The sequence below is a fragment of the Choloepus didactylus genome, chromosome 4 (assembly GCF_015220235.1).
Source record: "Choloepus didactylus isolate mChoDid1 chromosome 4, mChoDid1.pri, whole genome shotgun sequence".
Classification (NCBI taxonomy): Eukaryota; Metazoa; Chordata; class Mammalia; order Pilosa; family Megalonychidae; genus Choloepus; species Choloepus didactylus.
This window is the reverse complement of record NC_051310.1, coordinates 192,107,519-192,133,055: the sequence shown is the minus strand read 5'-3', so window position 1 is coordinate 192,133,055 and position 25,537 is coordinate 192,107,519. Positions and strand designations below refer to the sequence as shown.

Sequence of the window (25,537 nt, the reverse complement as noted above, 5' to 3'; positions counted from 1 at the left end):
CCCCAGACAACCCAGTGTGACAGAAGTGCTTCCAATAACACACACACACACACCACAAAATTGGATGTGAACATTAGCCTTCCCTGAACCCTTAGCATGTTGTCCCAGAGTTGGGAAGGTGGAGCAGTGTGAATTAACACACTCAATTCTGCCATTCTTTCAGCAGACTGGGAGCCTCCCTACACAGCCCTGCAGCCCATAACCACCCTGGGGGGGATGGCACTCACCTGTGACAAGGCACAGTCATCTCTCAACAGAGGAACTGGGGGTGCACAGCCTGGAAGAGGGACACAATCACAAGTCTCAGGGGCCATACACCAATACCAAGTATGCATGGGTCAGCAGCAGAGACAAACAGTGGCAGGACTGAACTGAAGGACTAGACTATTGCAGCAGATTTAAATCTCCAGGAACACCAGGGAAATTTGTTAGAACTCCCTCCCCTCCCTGACACACAACCCATAAACAGGGTGGGCAACACCAAATATGCATGCAAGCTTGGTACACCAATTGTACCCCACAAGACTCACTCACCCACTCACCAAAAAGACAAAGTGGGGGAGAACTGGCTTTAGGGAAATAGGTGGCCTGTGGACATCACCTGCTGGTTAAAGTGTATGCCATGAAGCTGTAGATCTGACAAATTAGAGATAAGGATTCCAATTGGTCTACAAATCCTAAAAGAACCCTATCAAGTTAAGCAAATGCCAAGAGGCCAAAAACAACAGAAAATTTTAAAGCATATGAAAAATCCAGACAATATGAATAACCCAAGCCCAAGCACCCAAATCAAAAGAACAGAGGGGACACAGTACCTGGAGCAATTAATAAAAGAACTAAAGATGAACAATGAGACCATGGCACAGGCCATAAAGGACATGAAGTACAGCATGACACAGGATATAAAGGACATCAAAAAGACCCTAGAAGAGCATAAAGAAGACATTGCAAGAGTAAATTAAAAAAAGATGATCTTATGGAAATTAAAGAAAATGTTGACCAAATAAAAAGATTCTGGATATACACAGTACAAAAGTAGAGAAAGTTGAAAAATGAATCAGTGACCTGGAAGAATGCAGAATGCTAAATGAAAGAACAAAAGAAAGAATGGGGAAAAATCAAAAAAATTGAAATGGACCTCAGGGATATGATAGATAATAAAAAACATCCAAATATAAGGCTCATTGTTGTTCCGGAAGCGGAAGAGAAGGGTAAAGGTCTAGGACGAGTATTCAAAGAAATGGTTGGGAAAAACCTCTCAAATCTTCTAAACACCATAAGTGCATAAATCATAAATTCCCAGTGAACTCCAAATAGAATAAATCCAAATAAACCCACTCTGAGACATATTCTGATCACACTGTCAAATATGGAAGAGAAGGAGCAAGTTCTGAGAGCAGCAAGAGAAAAGCAACTCACCACATACAAAGGAAACAGCATAAGACTGAGTAGTGATTACTCAGCAGCCACCATGGAGGTGAGAAGGCAGATGTATGACATATTTAAAATTCTGAGTGAGAAAAATTTCCAACCAAAAATACTTTATCCAGCAGAGCTCTCCTTCAAATTTGAGGGAGAGCTTAAATTTTTCACAAACAAATGCTGAATTTGCTAACAAGAGACCTTCCCTACTGGAGATACTAAAGGGAGCCCTACAGACAGAGAAACAAAGAACAGAGAGAAAGACGTGGAGAAAGGTTCAGTACTAAAGAGATTCAGTATGGGGACACAAAAGGATATTAATAAAGGGAAAAATAGACATGACAAACATAAGCCAAAGGATAAGATGGCTGATTCAAGAAATGCCTTCACAGTTATAACATTGATTGTAAATGGATTAAACTCCCTAATTAAAAGATATAGATTCACAGAATGGATCAAAAAAATGAACCATCAATATGTTGCATACAAGAGACTCATCTTAGACACAGGGACACAAAGAAATTGAAAATGAAAGGATGGGAAAAAATATTTCATGCAAGCTACAGCCAAAAGAAAGCAGGTGTAACAATATTAATCTCAGAAAAAATAGACTTTAAATGCAAGGATGTTATGACAGACAAAGAAGGCCACTATATACTAATAAGAGGGGCAATTCAACAAGAAGAAATAACAATCATAAATGTTTTTGCACCCAATCATGGTGCCACAAAATACATGGGAGAAACCTTGGCAAAACTAAAGGAAGTAATTGATGTTTCCACAATAATTGTGGGAGACTTCAAAACATCAGTCTCTCCTATAGATAAATCAAGCAGACAGAAGACCAATAAGGAAACTGAAAACCTAAAGAACCTGATAAATGAGTTGGATTTAACAGACAAATGTCGAATATTACATCCCAAATCACCAGGATACACATTCTTCTCTAGTGCTCATGCAGCTTTCTTCAGAATAGATCATATGCTGTGACATACAACAAGCCTCAATAAATTTCAAAAATTTGAAATTCTTCAAAGCACATTTTCTGACCACAATGGAATATAATTAGAAGTCAATAACCATCAGAGACTTAGAAAATTCACAAATACCTGGAGGTTAAACAACATGCTCCTAAACAATCGGTGGGTTAAAGAAGAAATAGAAAGAGAAATTGCTAAATATATAGAGATGAATGAAAATGAGAACACAACATACCAAAACCTATGGGATGCAGGAAAAGAAGTACTGAGGGGGAAATTTATAGCACTAAATGCATATATTAAAAAGGAAGAAAGCACCAAAATCAAAGAACTAATTGATCAACTGAAGAAGCTAGAAAATGAACAGCAAACCAATCCTAAACCAAGCAGAAGAAAAGTAGTAACAAGGATTGAAGCAGAAATAAATGACATAGAGAACAAAAAAACATTAGAGAGGATAAATAATACCAAAAGTTAGCTCTTTGAGAAGATCAACAAGATTGGCAAGCCCCTAGCTAGAATGACAAAATCAAAAAGAGAGAAGACCCATAAAAACAAAATAATGAGTGAGAAAGCTGACATTTCTGCAGATCCCAAAGAAACTAAAAAAAATTATTAAAGAATGCTATGTACAACTGTATGGCAACAAACTGGGCAATGTAGAGGAAATGGACAATTTCCTGGAAAGATATGAATAACCTAGACTGACCAGAGTAGAAACAGAACTCAACCAATCAATCGCAAGCAAAGAGATCCAATCAGTCATGAAGAAGCTTCCCACATATAAATGCCCAGGGCCAGATGGCTTCACAGGGGGTCTCTACCAAAATTTCCAAAAAGAGCTGATATCAATCTTATGTAAACTCTTTCAAAACACTGAAGAAAATGGAAGACTACCTAAATTATTTTATGAAGCTATCATCAATCTAATACCAAAACCAAGCAAAGATGCTGCAAAAAAGAAAAACTACCAATCTCCCCAATGCATATAAATGTAAAAACTCTCAACAAAATACTTGTAAATCAAATCCAAAGACACATTAGGAACATCATACACCATGACCAAGTGAGGTTAATTCCAGGCATGCAAGAATGTATCAACACAAGAAAATCAAATAATATACTACAACACATTAACAAATCAAAAGGGAAAAATCAAATGATCATCTCAATAGATGCTGAAAAAGCATTCGATAAAATCCAACATCTCTTTTTGATAGAAACACTTCAAAAGTTAGGAATTGAAGGAAACTTCCTCAATATGAGAAAGAGCATATATGAAAAACACACAGCCAGCATAGTACTCAATGGTGAGAGACTGAAAGCCTTCCCTCTAAGATCAGGAACAAGATAAGGATGTCAGCTGTCAGCAATGTTATTCAACATCATGCTGAAGTGCTAGCCAGGGCAATCCAGCAAGACAAAGAAATAAAAGGTATCCAATTGTAAAGGAAGAATTAAACTGTCATTGTTTGCCAATGATATAATCTTATATCTGGAAAACCCTGAGAAATTGATGATACAGCTACTAGAGTTAATAAAAAATTTAGGAAAGTAGTGGTATACAAGATTAATGCACATAAGTCAGTAATATTTCTATATGCTAGAAATGAACAAACTGAAGAGACACTCAAGAAAAAGTTACCATTTTCAATAGCAACTAACAAAATCAAGTAACTAAGAATAAACTTAACCATAGAGGTAAAAGACCTATACAAGGAAAACTATATAACTCTTCTAAAAGAAATAGAAGGGGACCTTAAAAGATGGAAAAATATTCCATGTTCATGGATAGGAAGACTAAATGTCATTAAGATGTCAAATCTAACCAAACTCATCTACAGATTCAATGCAATCCCAATCAAAGTTCCAACAACCTACTTTGCAGACTTGGAAAAGCAAGTAATCAAATTTATTTGGAAAGGAAGATGCCTCAAATTGCTAAAGACACTCTAAAAAAGAAAAACTAAGTGGGTGGACTTACACTCCCTGACTTTGAAGCTTACTATAAAGCCACAGTTGTCAAAACAGCATGGTACTGGCACAAAGATAGACATATTGATCAATGGAATGGAATTGAGAATTCAGAGATAGACCCCTGATCTATGGCCAACTGATCTTTGTTAAGGCCCCCAAAGTCACTGAACTGGGTCATAATGGTCTTTTCAACAATGGGGCTGGGAGATTTGGATATCCATATCCAGACAAATGAAAGAGGACCCCTACCTCACACCCTACACAGAAATTAACTCAAAGTGTATCAAAGATCTCCATATAAAAGACAGTACCATAAAACTCCTAAAAGATAATTTAGGGAAACATCTTAAAGACTTTCTAGTAGGTGGCCACTTCCTAGACTTTATACCCAAAGCACTAGCAAAAAAAAGAAAAAATAGAAAAATTGGAATTCCTCAAGCTTAGAAGTTTCTGTACTTCAAAGGAATATGTCAAAAAGGTGAAGAGGCAGCCAACTTGATGGGAAAAAAATTTGAAAACCATGTACCTGACAAAACATTGATATCTTGCGTATTTAAAGAAATCCTACAACTCAATGATGATTGTACAGACAGCCCAATTATAAAATGGGCAAAAGATATGAAAAGACAGTTCTCTGAAGAGGAAATACAAATGGCCAAGAAACACATGAAAAAATGTTCAGCTTCACTGGCTATTAGAGAGATGCAAATTGGGACCACAATGAGATACCATCTCACACCGATTAGAATGGCTGCCATTAAACAAACAGGAAACTACAAATGCTGGAAGGGATGTGGAGAAATTGGAACTCTTATTCATTGTTGGTGGTACTGTACAATGGTTCAGTCACTCTGGAAGTCAGTCTGGCAGTTCCATAGAAAACTAGATACAGAGTTCCCCTTCGATTCAGCAATTGCACTTCTCAGTATATACCCAGAAGATCTGAAAGCAGTGACATGAACAAATACCTGCACACCAATGTTCATAGCAGCATTATTCACTACTGCCAAGAGATGGAAACAAGCCAAATGTCCTTCAACTGATAAGTGGATAAATAAAATGTGGTATATACACATGAAGGAATACTACATGGCAGTAAGAAGGAACAATGTCGTGAAACATATGACAACATGTCATATGAAGACATAATGCTGAGCAAAATAAGCTAGGCACAAAAGAGAAATATTACATGCTACCACTAATGTGAACTTTTAAATATGTAAAACAAATGTGAAACAAATGTAAAACAAAAGGTTGTAATGTAGAATGTAGGGGAACTAGCAATAGAGAGGAATTAAGGAAGGGGAACAATAAACCAATAAGAACAGATAAGCTATTGTGGGTAAATTTAATGTTCTGGGAATGCCCAGGAATGACTATGGTCTGTTAATTTCTGATGGGTATAGTAGGAACAAGTTCACAGAAATGTTGCTATATTAGGTTACTTTCTTGAGGTAGAGTAGGAACATGTTGGAAGTAAAGTAGTTATCTTAAGTTAGTTGTCTTTTTCTTACTCCCTTATTATGGTCTCTTTGAAATGTTCTTTTGTTGTATGTTTTTTTAAATTTTTTATTTTTTTTACACAGTTGATTTTAAAAAAAAAGAGTTAATTAAAAAAAGAATAAGGGAAAAATGCAGAGCCCCCTTGAGGAGCTGGTGGAGAATGCAGGGGTTTTGGGCTTCCCCACCTCGATGGTTGCTAATGCACTCACAGACATAGGGGACTGGTGGTTTGATGGGTTGAGCCCTATACCACAGGACTTGCCTTTGGGAGACTGTTGCTGCAAAGGAGAGTCTATGCTTCCCTACAATTGTGCCTAAGAGCCTCCTCCTGAATGAGTATTTTGCTCAGATGTGGCCTCTCTCTCTTGCTAAGCCAGCTTGGTGGGTGAAGTCACTGCCCACCCCTCTATGTGGAATCAGACATCCAGGGAAGTGAATCTCCCTGGCAACATGGAATATGACTACCAGGGAGGAATGTAGACCTGGCATTGTGGGATGGAGGACATTTTCTTAACCAAAAGGGAGAGATGAAATTAAATAAAGTAAGCTTCAGTGGCAGAGAAATTCCAAAGGTAGCTGAGAGGTCACTCTGGTGGGCACTCTTACACACAATATAGACAACCCTTTTTTAGGTTCTAATGAATTGGGGTAGCTGGTGGTAGATACTTGAAACTATCAAACTACAACCCAGAACCCATGAATCTTAAAGATGATTGTATAAAAATGTAGCTTATGAGGGGTGACAATGGGATTGGTAAAGCCACAAGGACCACACTCCCTTTGTCTAGTTTATGGATGGATGAGCAGAAAAATGGGGGAAGGAAACAAACAAAGGCACCCAGTGTTCCTTTTTACTTTAATTGCTCTTTTTCTCTTTATTTATTATTCTTGTTATTTTTGTGTGTGTGATAATGAAGGTGTCAGGGATTGATTTTTGTGATGAATGCACAACTATGTAATGGTACTGTGAACAATCAAATGTACAATTTGTTTTGTATGACTGCATGGTATGTGAATGTATCTCAATAAAATGAATATTAAAAGAAAAAGAAATCATGGCTCTTCTTGAGTGACATAATATACCCAAACTGGCACACCCTTCTTATTCAAGGGATCTGGAATATATCAAAACATGGTGGTTATGCTAGGCTCATAATTTAACTCAACTCATATAATATTAATGATTAACATATATTTTCACAGACAGGGGAAATGATGTGCAGGATGCATTGTAGAGACCCAGAGCTTGAGATCTGGAGTAAAGAAAGAACTGTTTACCATAATCTAGCTCTTTGATCATGAACATAAACTACATAAAGTTCCATTTTAATTCTTAGCATAGATAGTTGTAAGTGTTCCATATTTGGCTGTAGTAGTGGATTCTGTTACTAGGAGTTTAGAGAATTTATGTACCACCCCCAGAGGAGTCCAGCAATGTGGCTAAGTACAGGTTGTATCCAGGCTTTCCTACTCTGAAGTTAAATTTTTATGCTCTGTGCTGCATTGTCTCCAGTCTTGGGAGTGCAGTTCTGTGTGTAATACAAAGTGAGTTAATGAAACACTGGGTTTGCTTCTCTTATCCCCTGGGGTCATGTATTGATGAGGTGGGAGAGAGAGAGATTGGTGATTTTCTGTCTCAAGTTAACTATAGTCCTGACAGGAGCTTTGTTGAGGAGTAAGGGTGTGCTCTGAGTTCACTTTTTTTCTCTCAAAAGGACAGAATTTTGGAAAGCCCAGTGGGCTGCCTCCAGTTTCTGAAAATCCTCTGAGACTGTCCATGGTTCTTTACTTTCTGATGCATAAGACTTTGAGATTGGATTCCCAATTTCCTTTAGCATTGTATCCCCCAAACATCTTGACTCTTTTTACATGGTGTTCCTTACACTTATATTCATCTCCATAACTTTGAAAATTATGTGACAAATTTATGATATAAAATGAGTAAAATGATTCCACTGCACCACAATTACATCTAAAACATAAGGATTGGCTGGACACATAATATTTTACTTAAATATATTTCTTCTTTTGCAGTGCTGAAACTGTTTTACTAGGTCAAGGCTTTTTTGATGGTTCCTTGTTTTTTTTAGAAAAATATTATTAAGTGCTCTTCCTAATGCTCCATGTAAATATGCTTCTCTCAGGTTATTCCACAATTCATTCAGCTTATCAAGCTATAATTGAATGCATTTCTGGTTTCATATAGAGATTTATACATGAGAATGTTTAGGTCTATTGCAAATAGGCTTATAGAGTGTTAAACTCTCCAAAATTCCTCACATGTTCAAATTGCTTTCTTGTCCCATGTGCCTCATCCAAGTGGTTGCATGTTGGAAAGGACACTGACCTTACTGTTTTGGTGCCTGATACCTACATGGATATGAAATATCACTTTAAGTCCAAGGGTAATTCATTTCTTACTCTTTGAGATTAATTTCCTCATCTCTAGGTCAATGCAATCCCAAACACAGGGAAAAAGTTTTAAATTGTTACACACTTAGAAACTGATTTTGACATTTACATGGAAATGCAATGGATCTAGATTAGACCTCAGACTTTAAAATAGAATCAATTTGGAGAATTTATGCCACATGATATAAAACCATGGTGACCTAAATGAAGTAGTATTTAATAAAGAAGGGTAAGTGGTCAATGAAAAAGACTAGAAAGTGCAGTAGTGAAAAAATACATCTATGCTCAATTAATCTCACCAAAGTTCTGTAGGTAATTGAATGAAGATTCTTTTCAACAAATTGGACATCCATAAGGACACAGAAAAATGAAACTTGATCTAAACTTTGTATGCTGTACAAAATTAATTAAAAATGAATCTTAGAGGTGGGGCAAGATGGCAGACTGGTGAGCTGTAAGTTTTAGTTACTCCTCCAGGAAAGTAGGTAAAAAGCCAGGAACTGCGTGGACTGGACACCACAGAGCAATCTGTCTTTGGGCATACTTCATACAACACTCATGAAAATGTCAAACTGCTGAGATCAGCGAAATCTGTAAGTTTTTGTGGCCAGGAGACCCGCGCCCCTCCCTGCCAGGCTCAGTCCTGTGGGAGGACGGGCTGTCAGCTCCGGGAAGGAGAAGGGAGAACTGCAGTGGTAGCCCTTCTCGGAAACTCATTCTACTGATCCATACTCCAACCATACATAGACTGAGACCACACACCAGAGAATCTGAGAGCTGCCAGCCCAGCAGAGAGGAGACAGGCATAGAAAAAAAAAATAACACGAAAAACTCCAAAATAAAAGCAGAGGATTTTTGGAGTTCTGGGGAACACAGAAAGGGGAAGGGCGGAGCTCAGGCCTTGAGGCGCATATGCAAATCCTGAAGAAAAGCTGATCTCTCTGCCCTGTGGACCTTTCCTTAATGGCCCTGGTTGCTTTGTCTATTAGCATTTCAATAACCCATTAGATCTCTGAGGAGGGCCCTGTTTTGTTTTGTTTTTTTAATCCTTTTTTCTTTTTCTAAAACAATTACTCTAAGAAGCCCAATAAAGAAAGCTTCAAAGAATTGCAAATTGGGCACGTCAAGTCAAGAGCAGAACTAAGAGAGCTCTGAGACAAAAGGCAATAATCCAGTGGCTGAGAAAATTCACTAAACACCACAACTTCCCAAGAAAAGGGGGTGTCCACTCACAGCCATCATCCTGGTGGACAGGAAACACTCCTGCCCATCACCAGCCCCATAGCCCAGAGCTGCCCCACACAACCCAGTGTGATGGAAGCGCTTCAAATAACAGGCACACACCACAAAACAGGGCGTGGACATTAGCCTTCACTGCAACCTCAGCTGATTGTCCCAGAGTTGGGAAGGTGGAGCAGTGTGAATTAATAAAGCCCCATTCAGTTATAATTTCAGCAGACTGGGAGCCTCCCTACAAAGCCCAGCAGCCCAGAACTGCCCTGGGGGGATGGCACTCACCTGTGACAAAGCACAGTCATCCCTCAACAGAGGACCCGGGGTGCACAGCCTGGAAGAGGGGCCCACTTGCAAGTCTCAGGAGCCATATGCCAATACCAAGGAATTGTGGGTCAGTGGCAGAGACAAACTGTGGCAGGACTGAACTGAAGGATTAGATTATTGCAGCAGCTTTAAAACTCTAGGATCACCAGGGAGATTTGATTGTCAGAGCCCAGCCCCCCCTCCCTGACTGCCCAGAAACATGCCCCACATACAGGGCAGGCAACACCAACTACACAAGCAAGCTTGGTACACCAATTGGGCCCCACAAGACTCACTCCCCACTCACCAAAAAGGCTAAGCAGGGGAGAACTGGCTTGTGGAGAACAGGTGGCTCGTGGACGCCACCTGCTGGTTAGTTAGAGAAAGTGTACTCCACGAAGCTGTAGACCTGATAAATTAGAGATAAGGACTTCAATAGGTCTACAAACCCTAAAAGAACCCTATCAAGTTCAGCAAATGCCACAAGGCCAAAAACAACAGAAAATTATAAAGCATATGAAAAAACCAGACGATATGGATAACCCAAACCCCAGCACCCAAATCAAAAGACCAGAAGAGACACAGCACCTAGAGCAGCTACTCAAAGAACTAAAGATGAACAATGAGACCATAGTACGGGATATGAAGGAAATCAAGAAGACTCTAGAAGAGCATAAAGAAGACATAGCAAGACTAAATAAAAAAACGGATGATCTTATGGAAATTAAAGAAACTGTTGACCAAATTAAAAAGATTCTGGACACTCATAGTACAAGACTAGAGGAAGTTGAACAACGAATCAGTGACCTCGAAGATGACAGAATGGAAAATGAAAGCATAAAAGAAAGAATGGGGAAACAAATTGAAAAAATAGAAATGGACCTCAGGGACATGATAGATAATATGAAACGTCCAAATATAAGACTCATTGGTGTCCCAGAAGGGGAAGAAAAGGATAAAGGTCTAGGAAGAGTATTCAAAGAAATTGTTGGGGAAAACTTCCCAAATCTTCAAAACAACATAAATACACAAATCATAAATGCTCAGCGAACTCCAAATAGAATAAATCCAAATAAACCCACTCCGAGACATATACTGATCACACTGTCAAACACAGAAGAGAAGGAGCAAGTTCTGAAAGCAGCAAGAGAAAAGCAATTCACCACATATAAAGGAAACAGCATAAGACTAAGTAGTGACTACTCAGCAGCCACCATGGAGGCGAGAAGGCAGTGGCACAATATATTTAAAATTCTGAGTGAGAAAAATTTCCAGCCAAGAATACTTTATCTAGCAAAGCTCTCCTTCAAATTTGAGGGAGAGCTTAAATTTTTCACAGACAAACAAATGCTGAGAGAATTTGCTAACAAGAGACCTGCCCTACTGGAGATACTAAAGGGAGCCCTACAGACAGAGAAACAAAGACAGGACACAGAGACTTGGAGAAAGGTTCAGTACTAAAGAGATTCGGTATGGGTACAATAAAGGATATTAATAGAGAGAGGGAAAAATATGGCAAACATAAACCAAAGGATAAGATGGCCGATTCAAGAAATGCCTTCACGGTTATAACGTTGAATGTAAATGGATTAAACTCCCCAAATAAAAGACATAGATTCGCAGAATGGATCAAAAAAAATGAACCATCAATATGTTGCATACAAGAGACTCATCTTAGACACAGGGACACAAAGAAACTGAAAGTGAAAGGATGGAAAAAAAATATTTCATGCAAGCTACAGCCAAAAGAAAGCAGGTGTAGCAATATTAATCTCAGATAAAATAGACTTCAAATGCAGGGATGTTTTGAGAGACAAAGAAGGCCACTACATACTAATAAAAGGGGCAATTCAGCAAGAAGAAATAACAATCGTAAATGTCTATGCACCCAACCAAGGTGCCACAAAATACATGAGAGAAACACTGGAAAAACTAAAGGAAGCAATTGATGTTTCCACAATAATTGTGGGAGACTTCAACACATCACTCTCTCCTATAGATAGATCAACCAGACAGAAGACCAATAAGGAAATTGAAAACCTAAACAATCTGATAAATGAATTAGATTTAACAGACATATACAGGACATTACGTCCCAAATCACCAGGATACACATACTTTTCTAGTGCTCATGGAACTTTCTTCAGAATAGATCATATGCTGGGACATAAAACAAGCCTCAATAAATTTAAATAGATTGAAATTATTCAAAGCACATTCTCTGACCACAATGGAATACAATTAGAAGTCAATAACCATCAGAGACTTAGAAAATTCACAAATACCTGGAGGTTAAACAACACACTCCTAAACAATCAGTGGGTTAAAGAAGAAATAGCAAGAGAAATTGCTAAATATATAGAGACGAATGAAAATGAGAACACAACATACCAAAACCTATGGGATGCAGCAAAAGCAGTGCTAAGGGGGAAATTTATAGCACTAAATGCATATATTAAAAAGGAAGAAAGAGCCAAAATCAAAGAACTAATGGATCAACTGAAGAAGCTAGAAAATGAACAGCAAACCAATCCTAAACCAAGTAGAAGAAAAGAAATAACAAGGATTAAAGCAGAAATAAATGACATAGAGAACAAAAAAACAATAGAGAGGATAAATATCACCAACAGTTGGTTCTTTGAGAAGATCAACAAGATTGACAAGTCCCTAGCTAGACTGACAAAATCAAAAAGAGAGAAGACCCATATAAACAAAATAATGAATCAAAAAGGTGACATAACTGCAGATCGTGAAGAAATTAAAAAAATTATAAGAGGATATTATGAACAACTGTATGGCAACAAACTGGATAATGTAGAGGAAATGGACAATTTCCTGGAAACATATGAACAACCTAGACTGACCAGAGAAGAAATAGAAGACCTCAACCAACCCATCACAAGCAAAGAGATCCAATCAGTCATCAAAACTCTTCCCACAAATAAATGCCCAGGGCCAGATGGCTTCACAGGGGAATGCTACCAAACTTTCCAGAAAGAACTGACACCAATCTTACTCAAACTCTTTCAAAACATTGAAGAAAATGGAACACTACCTAACTCATTTTATGAAGCTAACATCAATCTAATACCAAAACCAGGCAAAGATGCTACAAAGAAGGAAAACTACCGGCCAATCTCCCTAATGAATATAGATGCAAAAATCCTCAACAAAATACTTGCAAATCGAATCCAAAGACACATTAAAAATGTCATACACCATGACCAAGTGGGGTTCATTCCAGGCATGCAAGGATGGTTCAACATAAGAAAAACAATCAATGTATTACAACACATTAAAAACTCGAAAGGGAAAAATCAATTGATCATCTCAATAGATGCTGAAAAAGCATTTGACAAAATCCAACATCCCTTTTTGATAAAAACACTTCAAAAGGTAAGAATTGAAGGAAATTTCCTCAACATGATAAAGAGCATATATGAAAAACCCACAGCCAGCATAGTACTCAATGGTGAGAGACTGAAAGCCTTCCCTCTAAGATCAGGAACAAGACAAGGATGCCCACTGTCACCACTGTTATTCAACATTGTGCTGGAAGTGCTAGACAGGGCAATCCGGCAAGACAAAGAAATAAGAGGCATCCAAATTGGAAAAGAAGAAGTAAAACTGTCATTGTTTGCAGATGATATGATCTTATATCTAGAAAACCCTGAGAAATCGACGATACAGCTACTAGAGCTAATAAACAAATTTAGCAAAGTAGCGGGATACAAGATTAATGCACATAAGTCAGTAATGTTTCTATATGCTAGAAATGAACAAACTGAAGAGACACTCAAGAAAAAGATACCATTTTCAATAGCAACTAAAAAAATCAAGTACCTAGGAATAAACTTAACCAAAGATGTAAAAGGCCTATACAAAGAAAACTACATAACTCTACTAAAAGAAATAGAAGGGGATCTTAAAAGATGGAAAAATATTCCATGTTCATGGATAGGAAGGCTAAATGTCATTAAGATGTCAATTCTACCCAAACTCATCTACAGATTCAATGCAATCCCAAACAAAATTCCAACAACCTACTTTGCAGACTTGGAAAAGCTAGTTATCAAATTTATTTGGAAAGGGAAGATGCCTCGAATTGCTAAAGACACTCTAAAAAAGAAAAACGAAGCGGGAGGACTTACACTCCCTGACTTTGAAGCTTATTATAAAGCCACAGTTGCCAAAACAGCATGGTACTGGCATAAAGATAGACATATAGATCAATGGAATCGAATTGAGAATTCAGGGATAGACACTCAGATCTATGGCCGACTGATCTTTGATAAGGCCCCCAAAGTCACTGAACTGAGTCACAATGGTCTTTTCAACAAATGGTGCTGGGAGAGTTGGATATCCATATCCAAAAGAATGAAAGAGGACCCCTACCTCACACCCTACACAAAGATTAACTCAAAATGGACCAAAGATCTCAATATAAAAGAAAGTACCATAAGACTCCTAGAAGATAATGTAGGAAAACATCTTCAAGACCTTGTATTAGGCGGCCACTTCCTAGACTTTACACCCAAATCACAAGCAACAAAAGAAAAAATAGATAAATGGGAACTCCTCAAGCTTAGAAGTTTCTGCACCTCAAAGGAATTTCTCAAAAAGGTAAAGAGGCAGCCAACTCAATGGGAAAAAATTTTTGGAAACCATGTATGTGACAAAAGACTGATATCTTGCATATATAAAGAAATCCTACAACTCAATGACAATAGTACAGACAGCCCAATTATAAAATGGGCAAAGGATTTGAAAAGACAGTTCTCTGAAGAGGAAATACAAATGGCCAAGAAACACATGAAAAAATGTTCAGCTTCACTAACTATTAGAGAGATGCAAATTAAGACCACAATGAGATACCATCTAACACCAATTAGAATGGCTGCCATTAAACAAACAGGAAACTACAAATGCTGGAGGGGATGTGGAGAAATTGGAACTCTTATTCATTGTTGGTGGGACTGTATAATGGTTCAGCCACTCTGGAAGTCAGTCTGGCAGTGCCTTAGAAAACTAGATATAGAGTTACCATTCGATCCAGCGATTGCACTTCTTGGTATATACCCGGAAGATCCCAAAGCAGTGACACGAACAGATATCTGCACACCAATGTTCATAGCAGCATTATTCACAATTGCCAAGAGATGGAAACAACCCAAATGTCCTTCAACAGATGAGTGGATAAATAAAATGTGGTATATACACACGATGGAATACTACGCGGCAGTAAGAAGGAATGATCATGTGAAACCTATGACAACATGGATGAACCTTGAAGACATAATGCTGAGTGAAATAAGCCAGGCACAAAAAGAGAAATATTATATGCTACCACTAATGTGAACTTTGAAAAATGTAAAACAAATGGTTTATAATGTAGAATGTAGGGGAACTAGCAATAGAGAGCAATTAAGGAAGGGGGAACAATAATCCAAGAAGAACAGATAAGCTATTTAACGTTCTGGGGATGCCCAGGAATGACTATGTTCTGTTAATTTCTGATGGATATAGTAGGAACAAGTTCACAGAAATGTTGCTATATCAGGTAACTTTCTCGGGGTAAAGTAGGAACATGTTGGAAGTTAAGCAGTTATCTTAGGTTAGTTGTCTTTTTCTTACTCTCTTGTTATGGTCTCTTTGAAATGTTCTTTTATTGTATGTTTGTTTTCTTTTTAACTTTTTTTTCATACAGTTGATTTAAAAAAGAAGGGAAAGTTAAAAAAAAAAAAAGAAAAACAAGGAAAAAAAGATGTAGTGCCCCCTTGAGGAGCCTGTGGAGAATGCAGGGGTATTCGCCTACCCCACCTCGATGGTTGCTAACATGACCACAGACATAGGGGACTGGTGGTTTGATGGGTTGAGCCCTCTACCATAGGTTTTACCCTTGGGAAGATGGTTGCTGCAAAGGAGAGGCTAGGCCTCCCTATGGTTGTGCCTAAGAACCTCCTCCTGAATGCCTCTTTGTTGCTCAGATGTGGCCCTCTCTCTCTGGCTAAGCCAACTTGAAAGGTGAAATCACTGCCCTCCCCCCTACGTGGGATCAGACACCCAGGGGAATGAATCTCCCTGGCAACATGGGATATGACTCCCGGGGAGGAATGTAGACCAGGCATCGTGGGATGGAGAACATCTTCTTGACCAAAAGGGGGATGTGAAAGGAAATGAAATAAGCTTCAGTGGCAGAGAGATTCCAAAAGGAGCCTAGAGGTCACTCTGGTGGGCACTCTTATGCACACTTTAGACAACCCTTTTTAGGTTCTAAAGAATTGGGGTAGCTGGTGGTGGATACCTGAAACTATCAAACTACAACCCAGAACCCATGAATCTCGAAGACAGTTGTATAAAAATGTAGCTTATGAGGGGTGACAATGGGATTGGGAAAGCCATAAGGACCACACTCCACTTTGTCTAGTTTATGGATGGATGAGTAGAAAAATAGGGGAAGGAAACAAACAGACAAAGGTACCCAGTTCTTTTTTACTTCAATTTCTCTTTTTCACTCTAATTATTATTCTTGTTATTTTTGTGTGTGTGCTAATGAAGGTGTCAGGGATTGATTTAGGTGATGAATGTACTACTATGTAATGGTACTGTGAACAATCGAAAGTACGATTTGTTTTGTATGACTGCGTGGTATGTGAATATATCTCAATAAAATGAAGATAAAAAAAAAAAGAAAAAGTGATTCACATGTTAACAAAATAGTGTCGAGACACTAACCAAAATTACAAATAATCTCCATGCAATATTGACCCCCATGATTACCCTCAAATCATGACAAATAAACTTAACCAAATACTCCAAACAGGTCACTAAATATCAAATAAAAGTCTCTCAAACTGGAATCAGTGCTTACCTTACCTCTACTGACTTTGTTAACTGATGTTCTTGCCTGTAATGATTACAATGGCAATGATTTAGTTATTCAATATTTTATTTATGCACTACTTTAAGGCTTTAAAATTTATTGCTTTTATTCATTTGATAAATATTTACTGAGTGTTGGTTTTTGGATGGTAGCATATATTTTACAATGGCAAGAACAGAGATTAAAAAATAGGAATAATTATTAATTGAGCCCCTACCATGTAATGGGTGGTAGTTTCATATATGTTAACTTCTTTAGTTATCAAAACAGCTAGGGGAGATAATGATCCCTATGCACTCATCAGTAACATGATGATTTGAGAAAATATATTACATGCAAAAAAAATCATACAGGTGAAGAAGAGGTGGCTAAAAATCAAATTTAAATTTGTGTAATAATTCCCAATATTTTAAGGAACACTGTAAGACAGTCTTGCTTCCATTGAGGAGATTGAGAACATTCAAATTAAGCATTTATAGAATTTTCTATGGCAGAGAATAATTATTGAAAGATCTTAGTCAATGAAAGGCTCTGTTTAATAAAGTTTCAAATATTTATTTATTATATAGTATGTATCAGACACCATGCTAAATGTAAACCATTTTGCCAAGGGTATTGCCATGTGAAATATAAGCTGTTTTTAATCTTGACTGTAGCACTTATTGGCTCTATGGCAATGGACTAATCATTTAATTTGTGTATGCCTCTGTTTGCTCTTCCATAATATGGGTTTAATAATAATAATTTCTTCATAGGGGTTTTGGGAGTAATAAAATGTTATTACCCATAAGTTGTTTAGAATAATCTGTGGTACATGGAGTTGCTCAAAATTGTATGTTAATGTCATATATTACAACTACTGATGTTTAGTTTAATTTAGCTAGAAAAAAATTATGGATGTCATGTGCATATTCATAGCAAAGAGAATATAAACCAGGCAGTTTCACTTCATTATGTTTATAGGCTTTAAGAAAATTTATTTTAGCAATGGTTGACAGCACAAGCATTATGAAATATCTTAATTGAAAAGTATCTTATAAATTATGGAACTAGATCCAAAAGTTTTCTGATGGTAAACCTAAGAGCTAATGGCTACAAGTTCCTAAAGCCAGTAGGTAGCTGGACTAGAGAAAGGCTCATGATGGCTTTTCTCCTAGGCCATTGCTCCTTCAGTGGAACTGTATGTGGTTGCAATATCATTGCTCATGTTTGACAAAATGAGAAGGTTCAGTGCATTTTTCCATGCATGTTAGCTGTAAATTTCTTACTTTTCATAGGTTAGATACATTTGTAGTCTATGTTTGCGTACTATCTCCATTTTTACAGACTAGAGAATTTGTGTTACTTTATTATCAAATTTTTCATCTACATATCAAAACTAGATTGGCTGGAATGGTGTAATGAAAATAATTGTGAATATTAGATGGTTTTACATGAAATAATTAGGTAATTATGAAAAAGAGTGGGTTTCAACATTAAAATTTATTGTTCCTTCAGTTCTACATTTTTTTGTGATTATGAATCTGGGCTTTGGACCCAGAAAAATCTCACATCCAGTTCTGACTTGCTAAGTGCTAGTTGGTTATTCTGTTTATATTTAATCCTGGAAGTCTCAAGTAATAATAATAAAGTATTATTATTCTTGTAAGAGCCTCAAACTGAATACAATACTATATTTATTTACATAGTAGTTTATTCTGTTCAAAGTTCTCCTTTTTCAACTTTTAAATTTGAATCTCTGAACTCACTCACTGATTTACTTATGGGAGAATTTAGGTATATATTCTAGAAGAAGCAAGCATTGTTGAAGGAAATTAGAAAACTTGCAGTGTTTGATATCTGAAATAGATGCCTATGTCAAGAATAGAAAGTAGGGATACTCTCTATAAAATCAAGGACCCAGAAAATAGGTGGCAGTTTATTCTTGGTAAATCATGAGGAAAATGAAATTAAAGGGAATATTTCCAAGAAGAGTAATAAAGCTTCATCTTTATCCTTGGGAACATAGAAAACTAAAGTTTCATATACTTATGTATCAAATTGGTTAAAAGGTTGAAAACCATTTAATTAGTAGAGAAATGAATTATGTATCAATAAATGAAGCCAGAATGTTTATTTGGCTTTGCCAGAATACTCTAGTAACCTTAGGTTTTTTGGAAGCCTAATTTCATGTACAACCAATAAATTCTCATTTTGGGGAGGAGTTAGGGGGAAAATAGTTTAGGCTGGTTTTTCTTTTCAATAGCATAATTAAAAACATGTTTTCATTTGTTTCATTTCAGATACAATTAGTTTAGAAGTTTACTTTAAATAATTATTTTGCATTGTCCAAAACAATGTTTTTTAATATTATTTCAAAATAAAAATTGGTATATTTTGCTTTATCATGAAGAAATATTTGTATAGTTTAATTGGAGGTTCACCAAGAAGACTTACAGCTCCAAGTTTTTACTATAATCTAATTCTTAATATTAAGCTGCATGATAGAAATAAATTGATTTTTAAGGCTCCATCTTCATAGCAATGTATTTTTTTATTTCAAGAGTGAAATGGTTAACGTAATGTATGGAAGAGAGATGGGAAGAGAATTTAAAAATGAATTGATGCTAGATTACAGAAGAAGATATGTCACAAATTATTGTGAAATGTGAGAAGCATTAATGACGCAGTTTGGGGTCAAAATTTATACAAAAAAAAAGTTCTATGTTATTTTTCCATTTAGACTCAAACTATGTCAACAGACCCTCTGGTCAACCTCAACTACATTGCATATATTTTCATGTATCAAATCCCTTTTGCTTTATAGAATGGTTTCTGGGTGATTAAAAGATTCAAGCTACTTTTACTCATTCTCTATTTGACTTTTAACTAAAATCCCTTCTATTTATAATGAAGGATTTGGCTAGCATACCTCACATTTTTCTTCCTAATCAAATGATTTTATGATATTAAAGTTTCATTTTTTAAGTAGAGTTAAATGTAGTTGACTATAATTTTGACAACTGGTATAGTACAGATTTGATATCACTAATAAGTTGATTTTTTTTTCCATCTTCCTTTTTAGCACTTGGGCTTTTCCTTCTTTGTGAGCTCAGCTTTGCTTTTTAAATAGTTTGTTACTTTTTAAAACATTATTTTCTAGGAGTAATATTTTCAGCTTATTTTCTGCTTATTTTAATGTACCATCATGCTAGTTTTAATATGAATTTTGACTTGAGTCCCTTAAGACAGCTCTTGGTGACTAGAATAGTTTTAGAGTTTTAAGATGCACTATTTTGTAGTCACACTAAGATTCTACAGAATAATGGATTAATACAGGTTTTTGACATCAAAGATTTGTTACTTCTGAGGCCACATTTTACAGAGGACAGATAGTTTGTTTCATTTCATGTCTAGCATGAATAGAACTTGCCAGTTTACTAGCCTTAAAATTATGCCTGTTCTGAGTCTATTCATTTATGGGTGAAGCCTTATCCAAGCTTCTAAACAAGGTGAAGAAACCAAAAAGTATACTCTGGCATTGAAGAGAATGCAGCCTTGATTCCTTTGCCCATACCTTGGGCAGTTGGAATGAATCCATTGGTTGGAATGAATCTGAGAAGCCTATTTCTCTTGAAAGTTACTCAAGGTTTGGCTTTATTTTAGTTCTTGATTGATTTTAATTTGAGAGTTGAGTTTTATATGGAAACAAAACTTTGATAAGGTTTTGGGAGGGCTTAGGGGGTACTTGAAATTTAATATAATGGGATCAAATCTAGTTTTAATTTTATTCTAGTAAATGCCACAGAACAAAATCAAAACTATATATATACACACACACACACACATACATATACACATATATATATATACAGTTCATGAAAGAGGTACCATTTTTAGTGACAAAACTAATAATTGGATTTAAAAAGTCAGACTTCAATACTTCTTGTGGTTAATAAAACAATGGTCATTCATTGATAACTTTGTGCTTCACATAACTATTCTGTGACCAAGCCCAGGCAGGTTTCCCTTTTGACAAAGGAGATAACATGAATTGTGAAATGAAGTATTCATATCCAAATTCAGATAATGTGGTATATGTAAATAATAGAGAACATGAACAAACTCTGTATTTCCATAAATCAATTCTCACAAACATTCCATAAACATTTTCACATAATTTTTCAATGTCAAGTTTATTTATGTGTTTGGTTTAAAGGCATATATTGCACTAATGTAGAAAACAGAAATCCACAATGCAAAACACTGAGAGGAAATTGACTTCCAAAATATGATACACTGAGTAAAGGGCAAAACCATCAGGATAAAACTGCCTCATGTTCCTCTTTCTTAGCTTTAACTGCTGCTTTATTCTGTGGTTCATTTAAATAAATGATTTTAATTGAACTATATGAAGAAATAAATATGTGTTATAAAGTATTAACATCTTACTGTCACAAACAACTAAAAAAGCTGAACAACCAATCAAAAAATTAGTCAAATCAGTTACAATGGCATTTTGCACAGATAATTTTCTTTTACTTATTAAATATATACATACCATTATATTAATCTTTCATCATTTTTACCTCCTTCTAAACTAATTTTAGTCAGCATATATCCTTTTGGTGATCCTTGTTAAAACTTGACATTTGCTTCTATACGATTAAACAAAAACATGTATAAATTATACCTGCATCTTTAATGAATTTTGTATTTGTAAGATAGAGCTGTTTTTTCCAACTTGCTAGCTGTCCATTTTCATTAGAATTGGAAATGTTTGTTACTGAATAATATTGTTTAAAGTTGTTAATTGACCAATTGATTGCATTCATTACTATTATTGTGAAGAATAAACACAAAGTTCTGAAAGGTATATGGAAATCATCATGACATTAATAATAAAAGATGCTTTAGTTAAATATCAAAATTTCATTTTCTGAAAACTGGAATCAAGTCAATTAAACATAGTTTCATAAGATGTGTAGTATCCTCACTATTCTCCATAAATATTGCTGACATTGACTTATAAATTATGTCTTTTCAGGTGACTGTTATGTTTTTGGCACCAGATTATGGAAAAGAGGAACAATGTCACTGTGTTTATTCTCCCAGGATTTTCCCAAAACAAACACATAGAAATATTTTATTTTTGATTATTTCTATTTTGCTACACTGTTATTTGGATGGGAAACTTGCTCATAATGATTTCTATCTCATGCAGTCAGCTAATTGACCAACCCATGTATTTTTCCTTAAATACCTCTCACTCTGCAACCTTTGCTACACATCCACAGTGACACCCAAACTAATGACTGATTTACTAGTGGAAAGGAAGACCATTTCATACAGTAACTGCATGATACAGCTGTTTATCATTTACTTCCTAGGAGGCATCGAGATCCTTATCCTCACGGGGATGGCCTATGACCATTACGTGGCCATCTGCAAGCCCCTGCACTAAACGGTCATCATGAGCAGGTGGAGGTGCAAGGTGATCATCATAGCTTGTCATACTGGGGGATTGGTACATTCTGTCAGTCAGTTTCTTCTCACCATCTTCTTACCCTTCTGTGGTCCCAATGAGATAGATCACTACTTCTGTGATGTGTTTCCTTTGCTGAAACTGGCCTGCACTGATACATACAGAATTGGTCTCTTGGTAATTGTGAATACAGGTCTGATTGCTTTAGTGTCTTTTGTGATTTTAATGGTATCTTATTTTCTGATATTATACACCATCAGGGCTTACCCTGCAAAAAGTCATAGCAAAGCTCTTTCCACTTGCAGTTCTCACATAACAGTTCTAGTTCTGTTCTTTGTACCTGTTTTCTTCATTTATATTAGACCAGCCATAACTTTTCCAGAAGATAAAATATTTGCTGTTCTCTACACCATCATTGTTCCTATGTTCAATCCTCTGATTTACACTTTAAGAAACTTGGAAATGAAGAATGCCTTGAGAGAAGCACTGGCCTGCACTGATACATACAGAATTGGTCTTTTGATGGAGTTCAGAATTGAAAAGCTTTTGAATGGCACTTCAAATTTTCAACCTAGGCTTTGTGAAATAGGTGTCTATTCAACTCTGGGTCCTAAAATTGATCTGGGGTGATATGCAAAGTGTTGAGTTTAGTATTTTACCAGACTTCATGTTTTCTTAATTTTGATTTATTTTCTCATGTTCATTGTTTCTCCAGATTCATCACATACTTATTGCCTAAAGTCATCCTCATCATACTTTAACATTTTATTTTGATTGGGTAAGGAAGTCTTTTCTCCCTCCTCATGCACCCCTATTGGCAAAAACTAACAGGAAGCCATAAGGTAGAGGAGAAGTGTAATTTCTAGACTCCTAGTCACAGAATCACAATGCAGAGATTAAAAGGGTGAATTTTTGAGCTGAGTTCAAAATATGAATGAGTAGAAATTCTAACCCCTTTGGCTACTCAGCATTCATTAACACTGAGCTATATCTATTGAAAATATAAAATTAAACAATATTATCTTTATCTTTCCACTGAACAAGATGAATCTACAAAGATAATATCATTTCTCACCCATAAAGAGAAACACATCCCCATTGCCTTTGTAGACATATGTAAACATTGTTAATCAAAATGTTAGTTTCTCTTTTAGTTGTTACCATTCCACTTCAGTAATCTGTAACATAAAGAATAGATTGTAAAATTAACTACCAAAAATGCAGTATATGAAATAATAATGGAAAATTTAGTTCATATATATATATATATATATTTATACACATATACATATTTTGGAAAGTAGTTACAAACAAAATGCAAGGAAAATTCAGAACTTAGAATAAAAGAAATGCCTTTTTTGAATGTATAATTAACCCAATATTTAATCATGTGAGCCTATGCATCTCTAGGAATGATTTTAGAGATACAAATACAGATTGTGATTTGACTTAATCAGATATGCAAATTATTCTACTTGCCTTCACACTTTCACTCTGAGTATATGACACCCTTCCCCCTTTTGTGGGAACCATGGTTGAGTAACATGTGCCAGTTTTCCCTTTATTTGTATGAGATTTTCATCTATGAAGGGGAGTAGAATTAGAAAATGTCTGTTTTTGATAGCACTAACAATGAGGGACATATGAATTCAAGAAGCTGGAAGATATACTGTGAACATTAGAATGATCAGCATTTCAATGAGGAAAAAGAAAATACAGAGGAGTAAAGCACAGGAATGGACCCACAATATTTGAAACAGAAGCCAAAGAACCCATGTGGTGAATTATTTCTCTTTCATTCTCCTATCATTCCTAGAAGTATGATATACACTGAATTTATTTTTATTCCATTGTTAAGGTAACTGGTTGCTAAACAGTTAAAGTAAAATGCAGGCACTGTCTCTGAATTCTATAGAGTTATTTGTTTTGAGATTAAGATAGTCATAAATTCAAGGAGTTGTACATTGGAAATGTGCTATGATGCTTTTAAAGGAGAGAAGAACAGTCAGTTATAGGGAAATGACTCTTAAGTGGGAGTCATTCAAGGAGAAAATGTTATTAGTTTTGGAAGAAAGTTAATAAAATATTAGTTAAAACAATTGGCTCATATGTGTAGCAAACTAGAATACACAAATCAAAAGAAAAATAATCTCCTTGCAACATTGCCTACCATAATTATATGTAATCTATGACAAATAAACACAATTGGACTCTATACCTGTCACTAAGTATAAAATGGAAGTCTCTCAAAACAGGAATCTGCATTTATTTATCTCTACTGGCTTTAACTGCCTTTCTCACCTGTAATTATTATGATATTGATGATTTCAGTTATCCAATATTATATTTATATAATGCTTTAAACCATTAAAAATTATTTATTTCATTAATTCTACAAATTTTTACTGTGTTGTTTAAATGAATGGTAGTATATCACTGACAAGGAAGAGATCAGAGATAAGAGTAGAAATAATTGTTTATTGAGCTCCTACCATGCACCGGGTGACAGTTTCATACACTTTATCTAGTTGAGTTCTCACAAATGCCCTGTGAGTAGATATTGTTATCCCCAATGTGTAGATATGAGAAAACATATTGCATGCCAAAAATCACACAGATGAAGAAGAAGTAGGCAGAATTCAAAATTAAATTCCCTAGTATTTCAAGGAATAATGCAACACAATCTCTCTGCACTTGAGGAGTTTAGGGTCATGCAGATTAAGAATTTATGAAATTTACACTGGCATAGATAAAGGTTAAAAGATTTGAGTCAATGAAACCCTCTGTTTCCATTAATAATGGTATCAAATATTTATTGATTATACTGTATGTATTCAACACTGTGCTAAGTTTATAACATTTTGCTAGGTGTACTGCCATGTTAGGTATATGTTGTTTTTAAACTTGATTCTGCAATTACTAGCTCCATCACCTTGGGCTAATTATTTAATTTCTTGATGTCTCAGTTTGCTTTTTTGTTAAATGGTGCTACTAATAATATTTATTTCATACATGTTCTTTTTAAAAAAAAGTTTCTTTTAAGATATTTAGAAAAAATTTAGTTACATGAAATACTCAAAATTTTAGGCTAATATTAAAATTATTAAATTACTGATGTTTAGTGTCATTAAAAATGAACAGAGGTCATACATTTCTTCATAACAAAGCTGGATTATATTCCCAGGCAGGTTCACATAATTATGTTTATAGGTTTTATGAAACTTTATCCTTAGCAATGGTAGATAGTCTGTGTGCTATGCAACATCTTAATTGAAAAGTATCTTGTAAAACATGTAGACTGGATCTATCACTTTGATGATGGTGAACCTAAGAGCACATAGTTTCATATTCTTAAAG

General features: G+C 35.8%; 1 pseudogene; it reads left to right on the top strand.

The window, feature by feature from the left end:
• Positions 1 to 21,770: 21,770 nt before the first annotated feature.
• LOC119533074 lies at positions 21,771 to 22,810 on the top strand (annotated as a pseudogene).
• The last annotated feature ends 2,727 nt before the right edge of the window (positions 22,811 to 25,537 follow it).